The following is a 23,375-nucleotide window of genomic DNA, read 5'->3' as shown; positions in this document are numbered from 1 at the left end:
AAGTCATTTCATTTCAAAAGTTAATTTTATTTGTTAGCACTAGCAACTAGTCATGAGGGGTGCTAACTAGCTTATAGCTTTCTAGGCTAAGTTTGATGCTCTTGTTCTACCCTATATCTAGACCAAGTGAATCATGAATCAAAAAGTAACTTTGATAAATCAAAACCAATAAATCTTGTAAATTAAAAAAACTTGGGATAGGACCATTAAGCATAAAGTAAGATGTGGTGATGCCTTGCTCTTGTAGAGCTTTGCACTTTGCAAGAATATTAGCTTGCATTGGTAATAGCTTGCCTTCAGTGGTGTATTGATCAAAGTGGTCTTCTTCTTCCTGGAAGTAGACCTCCTCCTCCTAGTAGTCTCCGGTACTAGCGTCTAAAAACGGATATGAGGTATACAATCACCAACAATGCTTAAGATCTAGGCTAAGCACACACATGAGTCACACAAGCTAAGCTAGTATCACAAAATTAGTATTATGTTGATTGACTTTGTTTTCTTCTTTAAGAAAAATAATTTCCTCTCATTACAAATATTACTTAAGGTTTCTATTTAATTCTTTGGAGAAATAATTTCCTCTCATTGAATCTTGTTAATATTTAATTTCCTCATATGATAATATATGAACTCCTATTGACTAAGGTCAACACTTCATACTCATCATTTGGGAAAATGATTTAAATAAGGTGATACACCTCATGCATTTTAAATCCTACTTTGATTTAAGATCCTCAAGTGAGCAAGTATGAGACCATGCAACAAGGGTCATCACATTACATCACACAACTTGGGAAGATGATTTAAATGAGATGCTACACGTCATAGATTTGAAATCCTAAATTTGAAAATAATTTAAATGGGCTAGTATTGACTGCATAGCCAATTTTTGATTCTATCCCATGATCATATGAAGCAACACTATCATATTTTTACATAAACAATTAGAGTATTTGAAATGTGAATTATGAGAATTTGAAACACCTCAAAATTCATCATGGATGATTTTATAGATTTTTTTGTATTCTGAACAATCTATGTCTTGTTATTTTTACTAAATTAATTCTACAATGAATCTATGGTTGAGACTAGGGTAGTTGTTTAGAGGATTTCATAAGCTTTCCAAATATATAAAATTCATCAAATTTGGTTCAGTAGATTTTATTCTATTTAATTTTGAACATAGCATCTGAGAAGAAAATGATTTAAACCAAAATATTCAAATTTGAAATGGTGGGCTTAGGCGGGAGAATTAAACGGGCCGGAGAGGGTTAAACGGGCCAGCCCAGTGAACTGCCACGCGGGACGCGAGGGGCCTGACGACGGGGTCCACTGTCAGCCTCCTTTTCTTTTCCCCGAAACGGTACGCAGCGGCTGCCGTTGGATTAAAAGGGAATCGGACGGCTGTGGGTCGTCCTCGTCCTCGAACAGGAGCGGCGGTGAGCTAACCCTACCGGCAGCGAGGGGGGACGCTAGGGGGTACCTGGGGCTCCGGCGAGGCTCAGCGAGGCGGGCGTTCGGCGTGGAAGACGATGGCGAGGTGAACGAGGGTCGTGGGAGCTCCGGGGGTGGACGAACTTGACGTCGGCATCTTGCTACTGCCGCGACGGCTCCAATGAAATTCCGGCGGGAGGGAGCTAAATCGAGGAGGAGTAGTCGGGGAGGCTCAGGAGAAGGAGGGGAGGCGACTGATGTGGAGAATGGAGGCCGGGGTGCTCCCCTTTTATAGCGGCGCTAGGTGGCCGAGGGTGCGGGTGAGGTCATGGTGAGTGGTTAGAGGTACTAGGCACTATAGATGAGCACAAGGGAGAGAGAGAGGAGGTGGTACATAGTGGTTGAGAGTGGTTGTACCCTAATTTTTAATCTATGTGCTCACATATATAACAAGTAAAGGTCTCATATGGGTTGAATTTTGACCAAAACTCTGCGTAGATGTGTTCTAAATAAGTTTTGGCACTCATTGGTGGTCTTGGTTAGAAATTCGGAGGTGGTTTGTGAGATTTCAAAAAGTAGAGGGAATCTAGAATCTAATTGGAGGTTGCTACTTTGCATGCTTATATTTAGAGTTTGACTTTGAACCAGCAAGGTTGACTTTCACCAAGTTGTTCACTTTCATGAGGTCTTGGATGAGGTGTAAAGATTTGAGAGGGTTTGGTTTGAGAATTTCTTGATACAAGGGCTCAAAGTGGGTATTAGGTTAAAATTTGCAATTTTGACCATTAGTGCATGTGAGCACAATTTGCATTCAAATTTGATTTAATTTGAGTTTCTTTGATTCACAAAGTGTTATTAATTGTTTAGTAACATTTTACAAACATTGGCACAAGTCAAATTGGTCTAGGTTTAAGATTTGCAAAATTGGCCATAAGCACATAGGTGATGAGTTGCATTTTTCTTATTTTCTTCTTTTCTTTTTCTTTGCTTCACTTAGGCATGGTGTAGGGTTTATTTAGTGTTATATTGAGTTTGGTAATGGGTTCAAACCATTTGGGGAAAGTATGAGTGCATAGGTCAAGATTTGGTATTATGGATATGTGCCACATATGCCTCTATGCATAGTTTTATTTTCTTTTTATTTCACCTTATATTTAGTTGGCAAATGATAGGTTAGGTTTGTTGAGGTTTGTGAAACCATCTAGCAAGGTAGCACATGGCATATTTGATTATTTGCAAAATGGCTATGGGTTCACATAGGCCTTTTCTTTTTAATTTGATTTCTTTTTATTTGGTTTTATCCTGGAGGGTAAAAAGGAGAGTGAGGTTTAGGGTTTTTAGATTATTTCAAAATATGTCAACAACAAACATGGCAATGTCACAACATATAAGCATGATCACTATGCATCAAACTTAATTTAATAAAAGTTTTTGTTGGTTCCAAATTTTGGAAATAGGGAAATTCATTTTCTTTGTTTTGAAATTTTTGGGATGTTACAAACCCTTCCCCCTTAAACAAATCTCGTCCCGAGATTTTAAGAGAAGTTAGGTTCCTAAGAGAGATTTGGAAATTGGATTAACAGGAAAACATACTTTGCAAGGTCTAAGGTGCTTCCGGTGCTTCTGCTGCATTCATGTGGTAGAGACGGCCGTTGCGGTTGTTCTGGTTCCTTCTTGCTGCAAAGCGGCGCTGTTGCTGAGCAGGTGCAGCGGTATTGGCGGCAATCTTGGCAAGCTTCTTGGGGAACTCATTGGAGTAGTGACCCACAACTCCACATTCATAGCAGTTCACAGTTGACTTGTCTTTGGGGTTGACGGGAACAGTGTTACTTCCAGTCCTTGGGGCAGTATTGGGGTTGTTGTAGTTATTACCATTGAGGTGGTTGTTGTTGTTGTTGGGGTTGTTGTTGTTGTTGTTGTTGTTGTGGTTGCCTCCGGGCTTCGGGGGTCCTCTGTTGTTGTTGGTGTAGCTTGGGCGGTATGTCTGAGCAGGGGGCTTGTTGTATCTTGAGGCAAATCCTCCAGTTGAGCTGTTGCGGTACTTCTGGGCATTGTTGGGTCCATTCTGGTTCATCATTCTTCTCTTGCGGTTCTCGTTGGCTTGGTGCAGCTTCCCTTCCATCTGTATGGCTGAGTCCACAAGGGCTTCGAGGTCAGCGAACGGGATGTTCACTAACACAGTTTGCTTCTCATCGTGCAATCCGTTCAGAAATCTTTCTTTCCTCTTCTCATTTGTGTCGGTTTCATCGGGGGCGTACCTTGACAGAGTGAGGAATCTGTCGCGGTATTCCACCACCGACATCCTTCCTTGCTTGAGTTCACGGAACTCGTCTCTCATCTTTGTCGTCGTGGTGAACAGACAGATGCCATAGGATGGCTTAGATTGGGGCCGAATGGACGCTAGAGGATTCGGGGGAGGGTTTGCGATTAGATGGGAAGAACTTCCGGATGCTTTCCTCAAGAACACGACCAAAGGCCGGTAGACAAGAAGAGAGACAAGAGGAAGAACTCTGTACTAGATCGCTAGCTTCATTGATCTCAACATGGTTACAAGTTCTATTCACTAATCTCTATGTGGTCTCACTCTGGATCGCGCCCGTATAGAGGGCTGCCCCCTCTCCTTATATAGGGGAGAGGGTGGCTTACATCGGAAGAAACCCTAATGGCATCTTTGACTGGACAAACTACTTTACAAAGCTACTTTACAAAGCTACTTTAATCATAGGTGACGCCGGAGTCCTCTTTAATCAGAAATGCTAACGTCCTCCGGCTTCTTTCAGCGTCATCTCTCTCTTTGGCGCCAGGGCTCCGATTAAAGTCACTTTGCTTAGCTCATCCTTGTCTTCTTGCTCTGAGGAGAATCTTTGACCAGTCCTGCCGACAGGCCCTCCCTTCCGGTATCTTCTTTACCGGGTTCCGGCATACCCCTTCGGGGATACCGGCTTAGCCTCACTTATCCTAAATTCCTACCTTGCTTCCGGTAAGAACATTAAACCGGTATCTTGACGGCTCAAACCTTCCGGTTTGGCATGCCTTTGGAATACCGGGGGTTATCCCCCCAACATTAGTCCCCGAAACTGGTACAGTCTGGAGGATTCTATCCCACAGACTATGCCAGGTTTCCGAGTTTTTTAGGATACCGGTTTAATCCCTTAAGCTTGAGCTTGGTTCCGGCACCTTTTACTCTTCTTCATTTTCCTCTCTTCACAAGGCGCGTTCCGGCACCTTTTTTCTCCGGTACCATTCGCATTTATCTCTTCCTCGGCGAAGTCGAGAATATCTTGGGCCCCGCGCCTGTCAGTGACATGCGCACTGCAACTGTCGCGCCAGTGTCAGTTGTCACTTCGCTTCGACTCCCGCGCGCCCATTTAATGCACCACTGCGGATCCCACTCACCGCTTTGGATCCCGTGTGCGCCTCCGTGTGGCCTCCTCTTTTCTTGCGTGTATCTCTTCGCCACGTGGCAGCCCGTGGCGCGAATCGTCGTGGCCCGCGAGGCGAACCGTCGCGGCCCGCGAGGCGAACCGCCGCGGCCCAGCGGTTTTCAGCCCATCCTCTCTCTCCTTTATAAGCACAACTGCTCCATCTTCTTCCTCTTCTTCGCATTCCTCATCCTTCGCGCACAGTGCTCCTCGCCTTTGCGCTTCCGCCGCTCACCGTTCGCCGTCGCTTGCTCCAACTCCGGCGCCCGACGAACTCACGCCGTGCCTCCGCCGGACTTTGCTGTGCGGGAATCTCTAGCAGCAATTCCACCGCGCCCGCTGCATTCTTGCTCCTTCGCGAGCTTCTCCGCCTCGCCGTCGACGGTGCTCGTCGGCGACCGCAGGTCCGCTCCATCACCGGCGAACACCTTCCTCAGCGACCGCGCCGCTCAAGGTTGGTACCAATTTTGCTTTGCTCGCTGTTTGCTTGCTTTTCAGATCTTGGGTCTACGGTGTTCTTATTTCCTCTTTTTCTTTGGTTTTCTTCTTACTCGTAGATCTTCACGTGGGGTCCAAGTGTGGGATTTCTGTTTTTTCGCCTTCCCATCCAATGTCTGACGAATCCTCCTCCGCATCTTCTTCTTCCCCTTCTGCTAGACACCATGATCAATCTCCCGGTGAATCCACCGCTCCAGATCCGATGGAGACCGATTCCGGCAACCAGCAGGGATCCGGTAGCCACCAAGAATCCGGTGGCCATCTAGAATCCGGTAGCTTTAGCCAAGCTTCTGGTAGCCAAGAAGCGAGTAGCTCTGGCAGAGCCTCTAGCAGCTCTAGCCAATCATCCGGCGCTGAGCCTTCCCCAATCACCCGCGGAGCCTGGATGGGCTCCAGTGTCACTGAGTACGAGATCGATTGGTTGTACCGGTCCCGCAGGATTCCGGCAGGAGTTACTTGCCGGATTCTTGATGACGAAATTGAGCCGGACCCCGAGCCCGACGAATATGTTGTCTTTCTTGCTCACTTTGAGTGCGGCTTCGGCCTCCCTGCCTCCCCTTTTTTCCGGGAGTTCTTAGACTTCTACAAACTCCAACCTCATCATCTTCCTGGCAATGCCATCTTCTTCCTCTCTTGCTATGCCACCTTCATGGAGGCTTACATCGGCATTCGTCCCACTCGTGAGACTTTTGCCCGCTTCTTTGCCCTTCGGATTAACTCCGTTCAGGGCTTAGATATCCCCAAACCTAAACCTCCCGTGCAATGCGGGTCTTGCATAATCGGCTCCCGTCAAGGGAGCCCCTTTTTAAGTTCTCCGGTCTCGAGTCATGCCGGCTATGGCAAGGGACCTTTTTCTACGTGAAGAACAACGGCGCCGCGGACCTTATTGATCTGCCTCCTTTTGATCCGGCGCCGCCCACGAAGGCCAACTGGGGCTACAACCCGAAGTCTGATCATGCTGAAACCAGCCGGGTGGTACGCTTCTTGGCCTCTTTGAAGAAGGAGACCAACATCTGCTCGGATGATATCATCCGCACCTTCGTTTCTCGCCGGGTGCTTCCTCTGAAGCGCCGTGCGCATAGGATGAGCGAGATGTACGGCCCAGGCGATCCTACCAAGATCACAGGCCGTCCGCTTAGCAAGAAGGACGTCGTCCGCAAGGCTAAGCAGATTTGCCAAACTGCTATGCCATTTGACTGGGAATGGAGCCTCCTTCCTCTCAGCACTACTAACCCCCCGACTCAAGAAGTAAGGGATTATGCGATTAGGGTTGTTTTTTGCCGGCGACTTTATGCTCTTGTTAACCCTCTTTTTTCATTTTTCAGGCCAAGGACCGCTTCCCTCTCATTGAAGCAGAGCGGCGAGGAGCTTGCTGGAAACGCGCTCTTGACTCCTTCGACCCAGATCCTTACATCTTTTGGAAGGATCTGAAGATGGGCAAGACTCCGGCTGCGCGTCTTGGCCGGTCTCCGCCAAAGCCAACCGGGTCCTCAGATGACCTGACCATGCTTGAGGTAATTTATTTTCCGGTTTCTTTTGCTTTTCCATTATTGGCTTCCTGCGAATTGCTTCTTAGCCACATTCACTTCATAGATCCACGAGCGCGTGCCGCCCCTGCGCGCCGAGGCGGGCTCTGAGTTTGTGGACAAACTCATGGCCCAGGGCCAAAAGAACAAACAGCCGGCGTCTGATGCTGGTGCCAGCCAGGCCCCTCCCTCCAAGCGCTTCCGGACTGAGCCCTTGGGGGAGAAGCAAGTGGGCATGCGCCGCTACGGGCGCAAGGCGATGCCAACTGCTTCCGGGTAAGTCTTTCATCTTTTGGTTTGCCTCTCTTTGCCAAGTTCTTTTTCCGGTTGCTTTTTTTCCAACCATCTTTCTTTCTTTTTCTTAGCCCAGCGCTCAAGCTTGGCTCAAGGCCATCGGGCTCTGAAGGTTCCGCAAGGACTTCAACCCCTCCTCCTCGCTCAAGCCCGGCACCATCTGGTGCCGGCAACACCTCTGCCTCCCTTTCGGGGGGCACAACAAATTCGGGGCGTGCGGCCCCTTCATCATCAGATCACCGCACGGAGGAGGATCTCTCCTTCCTCCCAGAGAACCAGGATACCGGCACCAGCAACATCGGTGCCGGAGAAGAAGCTGCCGGACGGGCGGAGCCTCCGGCTCCTCCCGTCCCCGAAAAGACAACAACTCCCGCGCCGGAAGGTTCCAAACCGGGTGACGCGCCCAGCGCTCCCCAGTCTCCACGAACCATCCTCATGCCGCCACCAGGTGCTCCTCGCGCCAAACCTCTCGGGGCTGCTCCCGCCGCGCCGCCGCCCAAGACCTCCAAGCTTATCAAGGGGAAGTTGACGGCCTCTAGCGCCCCTTCTGCCGGCCAACAGCCTCTTGTGCTGCATGTCTCCAAGGCCGCCAGGGATATCGCCACGAAGGCCACCGGTCTTCTTGGCCGTATTACTGAGTTCCAACGCCAAGGCCGGGACCTGGGGCATCTCCTGCCCTACGCCCAGAAGTGGAACGCCGCGGACATGACTCCGGCGACCCGCGGCTTGGGCAAGGACAGGCTGCCGGCACCTGATCCAGTTGGGGACCGGTCTTCCGAAGAGCACTTCATGCGGCTTCGCAGCGCCGTGAAGGAGCTCGACAGCGCGTGGTATGATGCCACGAACAACTTGATGGTACGCTTTTCTAACTTTTCTCAATTGCTACCAGTTCCTGATGACCCACAAGTATAGGGGATCGCAACAGTCTTCGAGGGAAGTAAAACCCAAATTTATTGATTCGACACAAGGGGAGGTAAAGAATACTTATAAGTCTTAACAACTGAGTTGTCAATTCAGTTGCACCTGGAAAAGCACTAGCAACAGGGGTGATGTGAAAGTAGCGATGATATGAGAGCAATAGTAACAAGTAACACAGCAGCAGTAATAGTAATATGAGAGCAATGGCACCAGAAAACAGTTGACATGTAGAACAAGTATATGATGATGAAAGATGGACCGGGGTTCCCAGCGATCTACGCTAGTGGTAACTCTCCAATAACAAGTGTTGGGTGAACAAATTACAGTCGGGCAATTGATAGGATTGAAATAGCATTAAGACAGAATATCAAGATCATTAATCATGTAGGCATGTTTTCCAATAATAGTCGTACGTGCTCGCAATGAGAAACTTGCACAACATCTTTTGTCCTACCAGCCAGGTGGCAGCCGGGCCTCAAGGGAAACTACTTGGATATTAAGGTACTCCTTTTAATAGAGTACCGGAGCAAAGCATTAACACACCGTGAAAACATGTGATCCTCACATCACCGCCATCCCCTCCGGTTGTCCCGATTTCTGTCACTTCGGGGCCTTTGGTTCCGGATAGTGACATGTGCATACAACTTGTAGATACAATCTAAGCAATAAGTATAGAGCTCAAATCTAAGATCATGCCACTCGGGCCCTAGTGACAAGCATTAAGCATAACAAGATTGCAGCAACAATAACTTCACAAACTTTATAGATAGACTAATCATAATGTATCATCCATCGGATCCCGACAAACACAACACCGATTACATCGGATGAATCTCAATCATGTAAGGCAGCTCATGAGATCATTGTATTGAAGTACATGGGGAGAGAATACCAACTAGCTACAGCTAGAACCCGTAGTCCATGGGGGAACTACTCACGGAGCATGATGGAGGCGATGGCGTTGATGGAGATGGCTTCCGGGGGCACTTCCCCGCCCCGGCAGGGTGCCGGGACAGAGACTTCTGTCCCCCGAATTGGAGTTTCGCGATGGTGGCGGCGCCCCTGGAGTCTTTCTGGAGTTTCGTCAAGTGCTACTGCGTTTTTAGGTCGAAAGGTCTTTTATAGGCGAAGAGGCGGCGCAGGGGCGCCACACCCTAGGCCGGCGCGGCCTAGGCCTGGCCCGCGCCGCCATGTGGTGTGGTGGCCCCCTGGCCCCTCTCCGACTCTTCTTCGGTGTTCTGGAGCCTTCCGGAGAAAATAGGAGGTTTGGCGTTGATTTCGTCCAATTCCGAGAATATTGCCCGAACAGCCTTTCTCGGAACCAAAAACAGCAGAAAACAGGAACTGGCACTGTGGCATCTTGTTAATAAGTTAGTTCCGGAAAACGCATGAAATCATCATAAAGTGCAAGCAAAACATGTAAGTATTGTCATAAAACAAGCATGGAACGACAGAAATTATGGATACGTCGGGGACGTATCAGTTCCCTTGCTTCCGGATTTGTTCTATCTTTTCTTTAGTTTTATGCCGGTTTCTCTCTTGTCTATCTTCCCAGTCCCCGAGTTTTGTGGTGAGAGCGCAGCTTTTAGCGCAAAACTTAACTTAAAAACCTAGCGTGAAACCGGCACTGCCAGTCCCCGAGTTTGAGGTTAAGAACTTTGTTCTTAGCGCAAAACTTCATCTTAGAAACGCGCGAAACCGGCACTGCCAGTCCCCGAGTTTCGGGTTAAGAACTTTGTTCTTAGCGCAAAACTTAATCTTAGAAACGCGCGAAACCGGCACTGCCAGTCCCCGAGTTTCGGGTTAAGAACTTTGTTCTTAGCGCAAAACTTATCTTAGAAACGCGCGAAACCGGCACTGCCAGTCCCCGAGTTTCGGGTTAAGAACTTTGTTCTTAGCGCAAAACTTAACTAATCTCTTTTTCTTGAACAGCTCACGGCTGACGCTCGGAAGGCCCTCTTTGAGGAGCTCTTATGGGAGCATCGGGAGCATCGGGAGCTCGTTGAGGCGCACGATAAGTGCCAAGGTAAGTTCTTGTCCGAGCGGCATCTTTCTTACCGGAAACCTTTTTTCCTCTCTAATATTCGCAATTTCTGCTTAACAGTGATCCCGGAAGCTTCCATTAACGCTCTCAAGGAGCAGCTCGCCACCGCTCAACGTATAACTTTTCCCCTTTCTCCTGTTAACTTGATTTTCTTCTCATGTTTATTAGCATAATCTTGTTAACATCTTCTTTTCCGGGTTGCAGTGGAGAAGGACCAGCTCATCCGGCAGCATAAGGAGGAGCTGAGCGCCTACAAGACCAGCCACCAGGAGCTCAAGTCCCAGCTCATTCAGCTGGGGCTTGACCATGCCAAGGCCCTCAAAGCCGCTGAAGCTGACGCAGCGGCCAAGATGGACGAGGCACTGGAGGACGCCGGCAATGCCACCGTGGTGTTGCAAGCTGAGCTGGAGGAGCTGGCCAAGGCCCGGAAAGGTGCCGAGGAGAAAGCCGCGCGGCTGGAGGAGGAGCACAAGGAGTGTAACCAGCTGATCCTGCAAACCGACGCTCTTGCCTACCGTGAGTCCTTTTCCTTTATATATTTTGACTACTGCATACGAGCCTTTTTTCCAACCCTATTTTCTTTTCATTATCTTTCCTTCCTGTCTCTTTTTCTTCCGAATTCTTTTCATTCCGGTCTCTATTTCTCTCGGATTCTTTTCATTCCGGTCTCTTTTTCTCCCGGATTCTTTTCCTTAGCCTTTTTCTTTCTTTGCACAGGCCTCTTTCCGGACTCCCAGACGTACGCTGTCAAGAAGGTCGACGCGCGCCGCACTGCCCAGGGCCAAGCGAATCTTGCCGTGCCATGGACGCCCAATGACCATCTGGTCGCGCTTAACGCGCGGGTGTCTCATATGCGGGCTATAGATCGCAATTTATCTGATATTCCTGATGTAGCTACCCAGCTCTTCAGGACCCTTTGGCCTGGCGAGGAGGTGCCGGATACTTTCTCCCTTATCAGCGACCGTCTCAAGGGCGCCGGCAGGAGGATCCGCGAGTGGCAGTGCTCTGCTGCCCGTGCTGGAGAAGATTCTGCCCTCCGCGTTGCTTGTTCCTGGTACCCGGAGCTCGACCTGGATGCCCTCACCGGAGTGCGCGAAGGCGCGGAAACCGATCTGGACCCGATTCTCACCGCGAAGCGGCAGGATCGTGCGTACCATATCGCGGAGTACGCCGAAATGCGCACCTTCATCCCTCCCCCTCCTGACGTCAACGATTATCTTGATGAGGAGGAGGATGAAGCCGAGGAGGAGCCTCAAGATGGTGCTGGTACTGGCGACGCTCCTCCGGAAGCCCCTGCTGCCTGATTACCTGTCTTACCATTTACCTTGCCGTGCTGTTTGGCCCTGCGTGGCTTAGAACAATGTTCTGTTAAATTCTGCCCCGGTATGCCGGGGTTTATGATGTAAAACTTAAGTCTGCTTGTGGTTGCCGTACAATATTTTATGCCGGTAAGTTATACCGGTGGCTAATTATCTTGGGTTTGCCTTAGCATTTTTGCGTTTGGTTCTGCTTTTATCCTGCACTGCAAAGATTTCCAAATTGTTTCTGCATTCAATTTGATGCACACTTGGTTCTTTTGCCTTGGCTCTGCCTGCCTTCTCTGGGCGTTCTTTGGCGTATGAGCACAAGGTTCTTTCACCAAACAAGCATTTTCTTGAACTTGGAAATAACTTCGAAATTTTGCAAAAAACCGGGTTAACCGGGGTTAGTTAAATTTTCCGGATTGTTCTTTCCTGCTCTCTCTCCCCGCAGTTCATGTGCTTATCCCCTACCGGTTTATCTTGCTTGCCATGAAGCCGGGTTGCGGACAGCAGCAGAGTCGAAGACTCCGGTAGGGTTTAGCACACTACTAAACCGGAAAGAAAAAACGTTCAATAAGCAACCGGTAAGCTGAAAAAATAGACAAGTTACATGCAATCTTATTGGGGTAGTCCCCGAGACTCATTCAATGTTTCGGCATCTTTTATTCATAGCATATAAGGTACAAAAAAGGAACTTCTTACACCACCACTTCAAGAGTAGAAAGGACGCAACGAGCTACGTTCCATGGACGCTTGCTCTCCTCTCCGGACTTGTCCGCCTTTCCTTCTTTCCACTCCTGTGCATCAATTAGGTAGTATGCATCATTGTGAAGCACCTTGCTTACTATGAAGGGACCTTCCCAAGGTGGCAAGAGCTTATGCCGGCCTTCAGTGCGCTGCACTAGGCGAAGCACAAGATCTCCTTCCCGGAAAACTCTTGGATTAACTTTCCGGTCATGATAGCGTCTGAGGTTTTGCTGGTAAATGGCTGTTCTTGCCAAAGCTAGCTCTCTTGCTTCTTCTAGCAAGTCCACATCATTTTCTCTGGCCTCTTTGACCTCTTGCTCAGTATAGAGCTGTACTCTTGGTGAATCATGGATGATGTCGGTTGGTATGACCGCTTCTGCTCCATAAACCATGAAGAACGGGGTGTATCCGGTAGACCGGTTTGGGGTTGTTCTTATACTCCACAGCACTGATGGTATCTCATCAAGCCAACAACCCGGTGATTTTTCCACTGCATCAATGAGTCTAGGTTTGATACCGGAAAGTACTAAAGCATTCATTCTTTCCACCTGGCCATTGCCTTGTGGGTGTGCCACCGAGCACAGATCCAACCGGATGTTTTTATCCTCACAAAACCTTTTGAACTCACCTTGAGCAAAGTTGGTTCCATTGTCAGTAATAATGCTGTGCGGGTATCCATACCGCAAAATGACATCTTTTAAGAATTTTACTGCTGTGTGCCCATCACATTTTGCGACAGGTTTCACTTCTACCCACTTGGTGAATTTATCTACCATAACCAAGATGTTGGTCATGCTGCTTCTTGCAGTCTTGAATGGGCCAACCATGTCAAGGCACCAAATGGCGAACGGCCATGTTAATGGTATTGTCTTTAAACCAGACGCTGGGGTATGATTTTGCTTGGCGTACCTCTGGCACCCGTTGCATTTTCTTACCAAATCCTCAGCGTTCTCCAATGCAGTGGGCCAGTAAAACCCATGTCGGAATACTTTTGCCACCAGCGCCCTTGACGAAGCATGATGCCCACATTCTCCTTGGTGAATCTCCTCGAGCATTTCTTTCCCTTCTTCCGGTTCCACACATATTTGAAGGACACCGGTAACGCTTCTCTTGTATACTTCACCATTGATGAACGTATATGCCTTGGACCTTCTTTGGATTCTCCTTGATTCATTTTCGTCAGTCGGCAAGGTGCCGTTGATCAGGAATTCCTTAATAGGTTTAACCCACGACGGTGTCTCTCGAACTAGAAACACCGGTGCGTCTATGTCCATGCTATCTACCAGCATTGTTTCTTCCGGTACCGGCGCGGCAGCGTTCAATCTCACCGGAACAATCCCCGAGCTTACCGGAACAGTCCCCGGGTTTCCCTCGTCGATATCCATTGGTACAATGTGTGACTCCGGTACGAAAATTGATTCCGACTCTGGACTTGGCTTGATTGATGGTACTCTCAGGTGTGCCAAGGCTATTCCGGGAGGAATTTCTTGTCGGGATGAGCCTAGCTTGGACAAAGCATCCGCAGCTTCATTTTCTGCACGCGGTACATGGTGAAATTCACAGCCTTCGAAGAAGCCGGCAATCTTTTGCACGTGAAACCGGTATGAGGCCATGTTGGCATCTTTTGCGTCCCAGTCCCCAGAACACTGCTGCACCACAAGGTCTGAATCTCCATAGCAAATGATCCGGTGTGCACCGATTTCTTTTGCGACTTTGAGCCCATGGATCAAGGCCTCATATTCAGCGACATTGTTTGATGCCCTGAAATGCACTTGTAAAACATATCGGAGATGATCTCCCCTTGGTGAAGTTAGCACCACACCGGCACCCAGACCCTCCTTGAGCTTGGATCCATCAAAGTGCATCTTCCAGTACTCCGGTCTCCGATCCGGGGCTTGTATTGCATTTCCGCCCAATCGACCAAAAAATCAGCTAAAGCTTGCGACTTGATGGCGTCCCTTCTTTCGTACACCGGAACATACGGTGATATCTGTATTGCCCATTTAGCAATCCTGCCGCTAGCGTCCTTGTTGCACATGATATCAGAGATGGGTGCTTCACTCACCACTTTCATAGGATGTTCCTCGAAGTAGTGTTTGAGCTTTGTGGCGGCCATGAACACGCCATAGGTCATTTTCTGGAAGTGCGGGTAATTTTGCTTTGAGAGGGAGAGCACCTCGCTCAGGTAGTATACCGGCCTCTGGACAGTTTTTCCTTCCTCTTCTCTTTCTACTACCACAACAACACTTACGACCCGGTTGGTTGCTGCTATGTATAGCAACATCGGTTCTCTTTCCAACGGCGAAGCCAATATTGGCGCGGTAGCTAACATCGTTTTCAGCTCTTTGAACGCTGCATCCGCCTGAGGGGTCCAGACGAATTTATCGGATTTTCTCATTAGAGCATATAGCGGCAAAGCCTTTTCTCCTAACCTGCTTATGAACCGGCTTAGCGATGCTAAGCTTCCGGTGAACTTTTGTATGTCCTTCAGATCCTGCGGTGCCGTCATTCTCTCGATTGCCCGGATCTTTACCGGATTGACCTCAATGCCTCGGCTTGAGACGAGGAAACCCAGCAGCTTGCCGGCAGGGACACCGAAAGTACACTTTGCCGGATTGAGTTTCATCCGGAACCTTCTTAGGTTATCGAATGTTTGCCGGATATCGTCAATTAGGGTATCTTTTACCTTAGTTTTTATCACGATGTCATCCACATATACCTGCACATCTTTCCGATTTGATCAAACAAGCATTTTTGCATGCAGCGCTGGTACGTTGCACCAGCGTTGCGCAAACCGAAAGGCATAGTGATATAGCAGTAAGCCCCGTGCGGGGTAATGAACGCAGTTTTTATTTGATCTTCCTTTTTCAAGGGGATTTGGTGGAAACCGGAGTACGCATCCAGGAAAGACAACAACTCACACCTAGCAGTAGAATCAATCACTTGATCGATCCGCGGTAAAGGAAATGGGTCTCTTGGGCAAGCCTTGTTGAGGTTGATGTAGTCGATGCACATGCGCCACACCTTCGGAGCCTTTGCCTCCAGGTTCTCGTCCTTCTTCTTTTCGACCATCACCGGATTGGCCAGCCACTCAGTATGCGTGACCTCAACGATGAAACCGGCAACCAGCATCTTCGTCACCTCTTCTCCAATAATCTTCCTCCTATCCTCAGCGAACCGGCGCAATGGTTGTCGCACCGGCTTGGCATCCTTCCGAACGTTTAGAGAGTGCTCAGCCAGCTCCCTCGGAACACCCACCAAGTCATCAGTAGACCAGGCAAAGATATTCCGATTCTCACGGAGGAAGCTGACGAGCGCGCTTTCCTATGCCTCACTGAGACCGGCACCGATACGAATGGTACGCTCAGGGAAAGCCGGGTCCAGCACGATGTCCTTTGTTTCCTTTGTCGGTTTGAACGCTGGAGCGCTCAGACTTGCACTCATTGTCGCTAAACTCAACTGTGAGGACTGAGCCAGCGCAACTGCGGTTTACATTCTTCTTTTTTCCTCTGCGATCACCAGCGATTCCGCTAGGTTTGACCCGGCAGATGCTGTTTCCAGTGAGACCTTGTAGTTTCCCACCACAGTCAGAGGTCCACGAGGCGCCGGCATCTTCATCTTGAGATACGCCGTGTGGGTCGAGGCCATGAAGGCCGCTAGTGCCGGTCTTCCCAGCAATGCATGGTATGGACTATCTAAGTCCACTACCTCAAACTCAAGGTTTTCAACCCAGCAATTGTCACGTCCTCCAAACGACACATCCACCCGGACTTTTCCAACCGGTACGCAGGACGAACCCGGAACGATTCCATGGAACGTCGTGTGCGTTGGCTGAAGCATGTTTTCCGTTATGCCCAGCGTATGCATGGTGTGTTTGTACATTATGCTTATGCTGCTCCCATTGTCTATCAGCACCTTGCTGAACTTAACGCGAGTCGTGGGCCCTTTCATGATTGGGTCCACCACGAGAGCGTAGCCACCCGGGTTCGGCATGATTTTAGGATGATCCCGGTATGACCATGAGAGTTCCTGTTCTGACCACGGCATGTATTTTGGCACTGCCGGCATCACCGCGTTCACCTCCATGGAACGACGGCGCAGGCTTTGCTTGTCTGTCGGCTCGGTTACGAACACGACACAGCACACATCAGGGTCCTTATAAACGTTCCGGCCCAAGGGCGTCGGTGGAGGTGGTTGGCTGTAGCCTTCTTCCACCTGATTGACTTGCTGATATTGCTGCCTGTTTTGCTGAGGGTGTACCGGTAAGGCGTTTGCCCCGGTAAGCGGTGGTGGTGGTGGTAGCTGCTGCTGACGCGGCATGTCCGGCGGTGGCATCATTGCATTGCCTCCTTGCCCTTGGGAGTCTTTTACCGCCCCCTTTTGCATCAAGTACTTGGTCCAGGTACAATCTTTTGTCAAGTGGTTCGACGGGTGAGCCGGATTCGGCGTGTGCCATCGGCAAGGTTGATCCATGGCAGCTTCCATGGTGTATTTCGCGGGTTCTTGCCAGTTCTTTTTCGGCCCCAGGGTTTCTTTTCGACCCATCTGTTTCTTAGGACCTGCCCATGGCTGCGATCCGGTTCTTTGCCTCCGGCTGCCGCCGGCATCGAGTTTTCCTGTACAGCGAGCAACTTGCTCGCGAGCCATACCTTCGATCCGGGAAATCTTCCCTCCTCTTGTTGTTCCGGTTGTCCCGCATCGCTGCGTTGAGGCGGGTTTGATTGTTCCGGCTCGGCTTGTATCGCCGGTTGCATTGGGTCTCCCAACGCGTAGTTATCCGCCACACGCATCATCTCCGCCAACGTTGTTGGCATGTTCCTCTGCAGCCTTTGCCACAAAGGCGAACCTCGCCGGCATCCTTGGCTAAACCAAGCGATGGCTTGTGCCTCTATCACTCCTTCACAAGAGTTTCTGGTGGAGTTCCACCGGGTCAGGTAATCCCGATCTGTTTCTTGCGGGCGATGCACGCACAAAGCGAGTTGCTGAGGCCTGTTTGGCCTTCTGTAGGTGCTGCTGAAATTACTCACAAAAGCTTCCTCAAAATCCAACCAGCCATTTATGCTTCCTTCCGGCAAGTTGTTCAGCCAGATCCTTGCCGGTCCTACCAGGAACGTCGGCACAATTCTCACGGCCCAACGCCGGTTTCCTCCTCCAGCTATGACTCCTCCGCCACCAGCAACGTATACCGCGGTCACGTAGTCCGCGAGCCAGTCTTCCGGCTTAGTGGTGCCATCGTATGTTTTGGTGTCACGGGGCAACTGAAAGTTGCGAACTGGAGGTGGCTCTTCCATGATCCTTGGGCCAAAGCACTTTGGACCCGGAGGACCCTCTGCCTCAATCATTTCCGACAGGTATACTCTGTCCAGACGGTGCCTCGCATCCCGTTCCGGCAAGTTTCTTTCTCCCAACCGCTCTCCCAAAGGTTTCCGGTAAGCGGTGAGTCTTGTTGAATCAGCTTCATCGTAATGTTCTGGTGCCGCGGCCCTTGCCTGTCGGTACCTTGGTGGAGGCATCTCCTCATCATCATACGCTGCCCTTGCAGCCGGATAGTTTTGCCCGGTTTCATGTCTACCGGCATGATTGTTTCCGGCATAGCCTTCCTTGGCGTAGCCTCGTTCTGCCCCTTGGCTTTTTCTACCGGCATCGTGTAGCCCGGCTTGTTGTTTACCGGCAAGGACCGGATCGCACACAGTCATCTGCCGTGCGTTCACTTCTTTTTCTCTTCTTCTGTCCTGATGGGGGACGAGGCCTGCCCATGGGACTTGCTTCCGGCATTCCTTGTCGAACGCGCGGATTTCGAGGCTATAGCCTTGTTCAGCCTTGCCAGCTGCTCAGCGTTCTGCTGCTCTACAGTATCTAGCAGCTCTCTGACACGCTCTTGTTGTTTTGCCAGAGCTTCTCCGGTAAGCGAGTCACACAGATCTACAGCAGCCTTAGCAGCTTTTATGGTTTTATCCGGGCTACTGTACTTAGGTTTCTCAACAATGCTAGCAGACGCAGAGGCACTCTTGCCGGTAAGAACTTCCTTACGCAGATCCTGATCTAGATTGCGAGCTTTAAGCCGGTTTTCCGGTATCCTAGCAGCATGAGCGCTAACAGAAGCAAAGCCATGGGCAGCGTTATACTCACGTACGGTTAGGTTCAGCTCGCGCTGCGCCCTGACGACGTCTTTGCCGCTCTCGAGTATCTTCTGGCGCTGCGCCTCCAGCTCCGCCTGAGCCGTTGCCGGGTCGATGTTCTGCGCGATGGGCGTCGCCAGCACGTTCATCGCCGCTTGGAGAGGTGTTGCCGGTGGTGCGGAAGACGCTCCCGGCGTGCCGGTGTCGCGCTCCAGCGGTGGCTTGGCCGCACGGGTCGCAGCCGCACGACCAGCAACTTCGTCCGCAGCCTCCTTGCCCGCGCCGGCCACGCCAGCCATCATCACCTCGACGCTGCCGGCGGCGCGGCCTGCACAGAGCCACCTTGGCGGGTCCGGTGCCACCAGCACCGGCGAGAGGCGCCGGCGCACGGGGACGGTGCCGAAGTAGACGCGGTGGCTGCCGAACTCGATGATGCGGCCGTTCTTGGGGAAGATGCCGCCGTTGGCGAAGCAGCCCGCGTTGTCGTTGATGAAGTCGATGGAGTAGAAGCTCTGTACGAGCGCAGACACTGTCCGCTCGCCGGCGAACTCGAGGATGCCCGCCCGAATATGTATTCCATCATGCGCCACTTCAAGCCCCACGGTGGGCGCCAACTGTCGTCGTGGTGAACAGACAGATGCCATAGGATGGCTTAGATTGGGGCCGAATGGACGCTAGAGGATTCGGGGGAGGGTTTGCGATTAGATGGGAAGAACTTCCGGATGCTTTCCTCAAGAACACGACCAAAGGCCGGTAGACAAGAAGAGAGACAAGAGGAAGAACTCTGTACTAGATCGCTAGCTTCATTGATCTCAACATGGTTACAAGTTCTATTTACTAATCTCTATGTGGTCTCACTCTGGATCGCGCCCGTATAGAGGGCTGCCCCCTCTCCTTATATAGGGGAGAGGGTGGCTTACATCGGAAGAAACCCTAATGGCATCTTTGACTGGACAAACTACTTTACAAAGCTACTTTACAAAGCTACTTTAATCATAGGTGACGCCGGAGTCCTCTTTAATCAGAAATGCTGACGTCCTCCGGCTTCTTTCAGCGTCATCTCTCTCTTTGGCGCCAGGGCTCCGATTAAAGTCACTTTGCTTAGCTCATCCTTGTCTTCTTGCTCTGAGGAGAATCTTTGACCAGTCCTGCCGACAGGCCCTCCCTTCCGGTATCTTCTTTACCGGGTTCCGGCATACCCCTTCGGGGATACCGGCTTAGCCTCACTTATCCTAAATTCCTACCTTGCTTCCGGTAAGAACATTAAACCGGTATCTTGACGGCTCAAACCTTCCGGTTTGGCATGCCTTTGGCATACCGGGGGTTATCCCCCCAACAATCTTCTTGATCAGTCCATGGGGCACGTGATACTTGCTAAACTTCTGCTTGAAGTCTTCCCAGGTCAGCATCTGTCCCGCATTCATTGCGCGGGCACTCGTCCACCAGGCTCTGGCAGGTCCTGATAGGTAGTGGGTGCCGAACAGTACTTTTTCTGTGGCTTCTACTCCCGCAACTTCTAGGTTGTTCTCCATTGTCTGGAGCCAGTCATCAGCATCTAGGGGTTCTTCAGTCTTGCTGAACATGGGAGGGTTGGTGTTCTGAAAGTTCTTCAGCTTTGATCCAGGGTGATCATGGTTTCCGTGGCCTTGGTTGTTCTGAGCTATCTGTTGCAGTGCAGCTATGTTGGCTTGTTGTTCAGCTCTCTCGGCTTCGCGGTCTTCCATCATCATCTGGATCATCTGCATCATTGCGTATTGGTTGGTGCTGCGGGTTGGTGGGGCCATCTGAATATTGAGGTAGATGATAAGATAAGAGAGAAATTTCTATGGTTTGTTTGGTTTGAAGTTAAAAAAGTTTCAAAACTTGAGTAGTGATACGTCTCCGACGTATCGATAATTTCTTATGTTCCATGCCATATTATTGATGATACCTACATGTTTTATGCACACTTTATGTCATATTCGTGCATTTTCTGGAACTAACCTATTAACAAGATGCCGAAGAGCCGATTGCTCGTTTTTGGTTTCAGAAATCCTAGTAACGAAATATTCTCGGAATTGGACGAAATCAAGACCCGGGGTCCTATTTTGCCACGAACCTTCCGAGAAGACCGAAAGGGATACGAAGTGGGGCGACGAGGCGCCACCACCATAGGGCCGCGCGGCCGGAGGGGGCCCGCGCCGCCCTATGGTGTGGGCCCCTCGTCAGCCCTCCGACTCCGCCCTTCCGCCTACTTAAAGCCTCCGTCGCGAAACCCCTGATGCGAAAAAACCACGATACGGAAAACCTTCCAGGGACGCCGCCGCCAATCCCATCTCGGGGGATTCTGGAGATCTCCTCCGGCACCCTGCCGGAGAGGGGATTCATCTCCCGGAGGACTCTACACCGCCATGGTCGCCTCCGGAGTGATGAGTGAGTAGTTCACCTCTGGACTATGGGTCCATAGCAGTAGCTAGATGGTTGTCGTCTCCTCATTGTGCTTCATTGTTGGATCTTGTGAGCTACCTAACATGATCAAGATCATCTATCTGTAATGCTATATGTTGTGTTTGTCGGGATCCGATGAATAGAGAATACCATGTTATGTTAATTATCAAGTTATTACATATGTGTTGTTTATGATCTTGCATGCTCTCCGTTATTAGTAGAGGCTCGGCCAAGTTTTTGCTCTTAACTCCAAGAGGGAGTATTTATGCTCGATAGTGGGTTCATGCCCGCATTGACACACGGGACGAGTGACGAAAAGTTCTAAGGTTGTGTTGTGTTGTTGCCACTAGGGATAAAACATTGGCGCTATGTCCGAGGATGTAGTTGTTGATTACATTACGCACCATACTTAATGCAATTGTCCGTTGCTTTGCAACTTAATACTGGAAGGGGTTCGGATGATAACCTCGAAGGTGGACTTTTTAGGCATAGATGCGGTTGGATGGCGGTCTATGTACTTTGTCGTAATGCCCAATTAAATCTCACTATACTTATCATGACATGTATGTGCATTGTTATGCCCTCTCTATTTGTCAATTGCCCGACTGTAATTTGTTCACCCAACATGCTTTTATCTTATGGGAGAGACACCTCTAGTGAGCTGTGGACCCCGGTCCATTCTTTTAATACTGAAATACAAATCTGTTGCAATACTTGTTTTACTTGTTTTCTCTGCAAACAATCATCTTCCACACAATACGGTTAATCCTTTGTTACGAGCAAGCCGGTGAGATTGACAACCTCACTCGTTTCGTTGGGGCAAAGTACTTTGGTTGTGTTGTGCGGGTTCCACGTTGGCGCCGGAATCTCTGGTGTTGCGCCGCACTACATCCCGTCGCCATCAACCTTCAACGTGCTTCTTGGCTCCTCCTAGTTCGATAAACCTTGGTTTCTTTCTGAGGGAAAACTTGCTGCTGTGCGCATCATACCTTCCTCTTGGGGTTCCCAACGAACGTGTGAAATACACGCCATCAAGCATATTTTCTGGCGCCGTTGCCGGGGAGATCAAGACACGCTGCAAGGGGGGTCTCCACTTCTCAATCTCTTTACTTTGTTTTTGTCTTGCTTTATTTTATTTACTACTTTGTTTGCTGCACTTATATCAATACACAAAAAAATTAGTTGCTAGTTTTACTTTATTTACTGTCTTGCACTCTATATCAAAAACACAAAAAAATTAGTTACTTGCATTTACTTTACTTATTTCAACATGTTTCCTCTTAATTTTACCACAAAAGACATACCGGTAGGACGCGGGTCTATAATTGGGAGAAACAATATAGAAGAATTTTTCAGTCATGTTAGTACTGTTGAAGATTTTGAAGATAGACACTTGGTAGAACTTGCTCCTACTTATGAAATTTCTGCTGCTGCTTTAGTTCGCATGTTGGAAACTAAATTTGTTAATCTCAATCCTATAATCCAACATATGTTTCTTACACTCGGTGATATGGAAGAGGGGAAAAGAAAGATTTTGTTTTAGAAACCCTTCTTAGAGAATTTGGTGGTCTAGCAAGAGAGGCTAGAAAGGTCTTTGCTAAATTTAATATGCTTGGTTCTCATACTAATTTTGTTAGTCTCCTTGAAAAAATGGACATGGATAGAATAAGGTACACTAATAATGCTAATGATGGTGGGGAGATCAAAGCACCAATACAATGTAAACTCCTAGCTATGAATGATGCACCAGAAAATAACTATGCTTGGCTTGTTCCTGAAAATTTGTTCGATGAAAGTAGCAAGCCCAAGACTAATGAGAAGGGAGACGCTGAAACTTATGTATCCAATATACTATGCATGGTTGAGAAAACTCCAAACCCCGCTGTAGATGCACCACCCTTTGATAATACTTGAGTTACACTTTTTGCGCCTAGCTGAAAGGCGTTAAAGAAAAGCGCTTATGGGAGACAACCCATGTTTTTACTACAGTATTTTTGTTTTATATTTGAGTCTTGGAAGTTGTTTACTACTGTACCAACCTCTCCTTATCTTAGTTTTGAGTTTTGTTGTGCCAAGTAAAGTCTTTGATAGTAAAGTAAGTACTAGATTTGGATTACTGCGCAGTTTCAGATTTCTTTGCTGTCACGAATCTGGGTCTACCTCCCTGTAGGTAGCTCAGAAAATTAAGACAATTTACGTGCATGATCCTCAGATATGTACGCAACGTTCATTCAATTTGGGTATTTTCATTTGAGCAAGTCTGGTGGCCTAATAAAATCCATCTTTACGGACTGTTCTGTTTTGACAGATTCTGCCTTTTTATTTCGCATTGCCTCTTTCGCTATGTTGGATGAATTTCTTTGATCCATTAATGTCCAGTAGCTTTATGAAATGTCCAGAAGTGTTAAGAATGATTATGTCACCTCTGAACATGTGAATTTTTATTATGCACTAACCCTCTAATGAGTTGTTTCGAGTTTGGTGTGGAGGAAGTTTTCAAGGATCAAGAGAGGAGTATGATGCAATATGATCAAGGAGAGTGAAAGCTCTAAGCTTGGGGATGCCCCGGTGGTTCACCCCTGCATATTCTAAGAAGACTCAAGCGTCTAAGCTTGGGGATGCCCAAGGCATCCCCTTCTTCATCGACA

Source organism: Lolium rigidum, unplaced genomic scaffold (assembly GCF_022539505.1).
Source record: "Lolium rigidum isolate FL_2022 unplaced genomic scaffold, APGP_CSIRO_Lrig_0.1 contig_28054_1, whole genome shotgun sequence".
Taxonomy (NCBI): Eukaryota; Viridiplantae; Streptophyta; class Magnoliopsida; order Poales; family Poaceae; genus Lolium; species Lolium rigidum.
Note: the sequence above shows the minus strand (reverse complement) of the source record.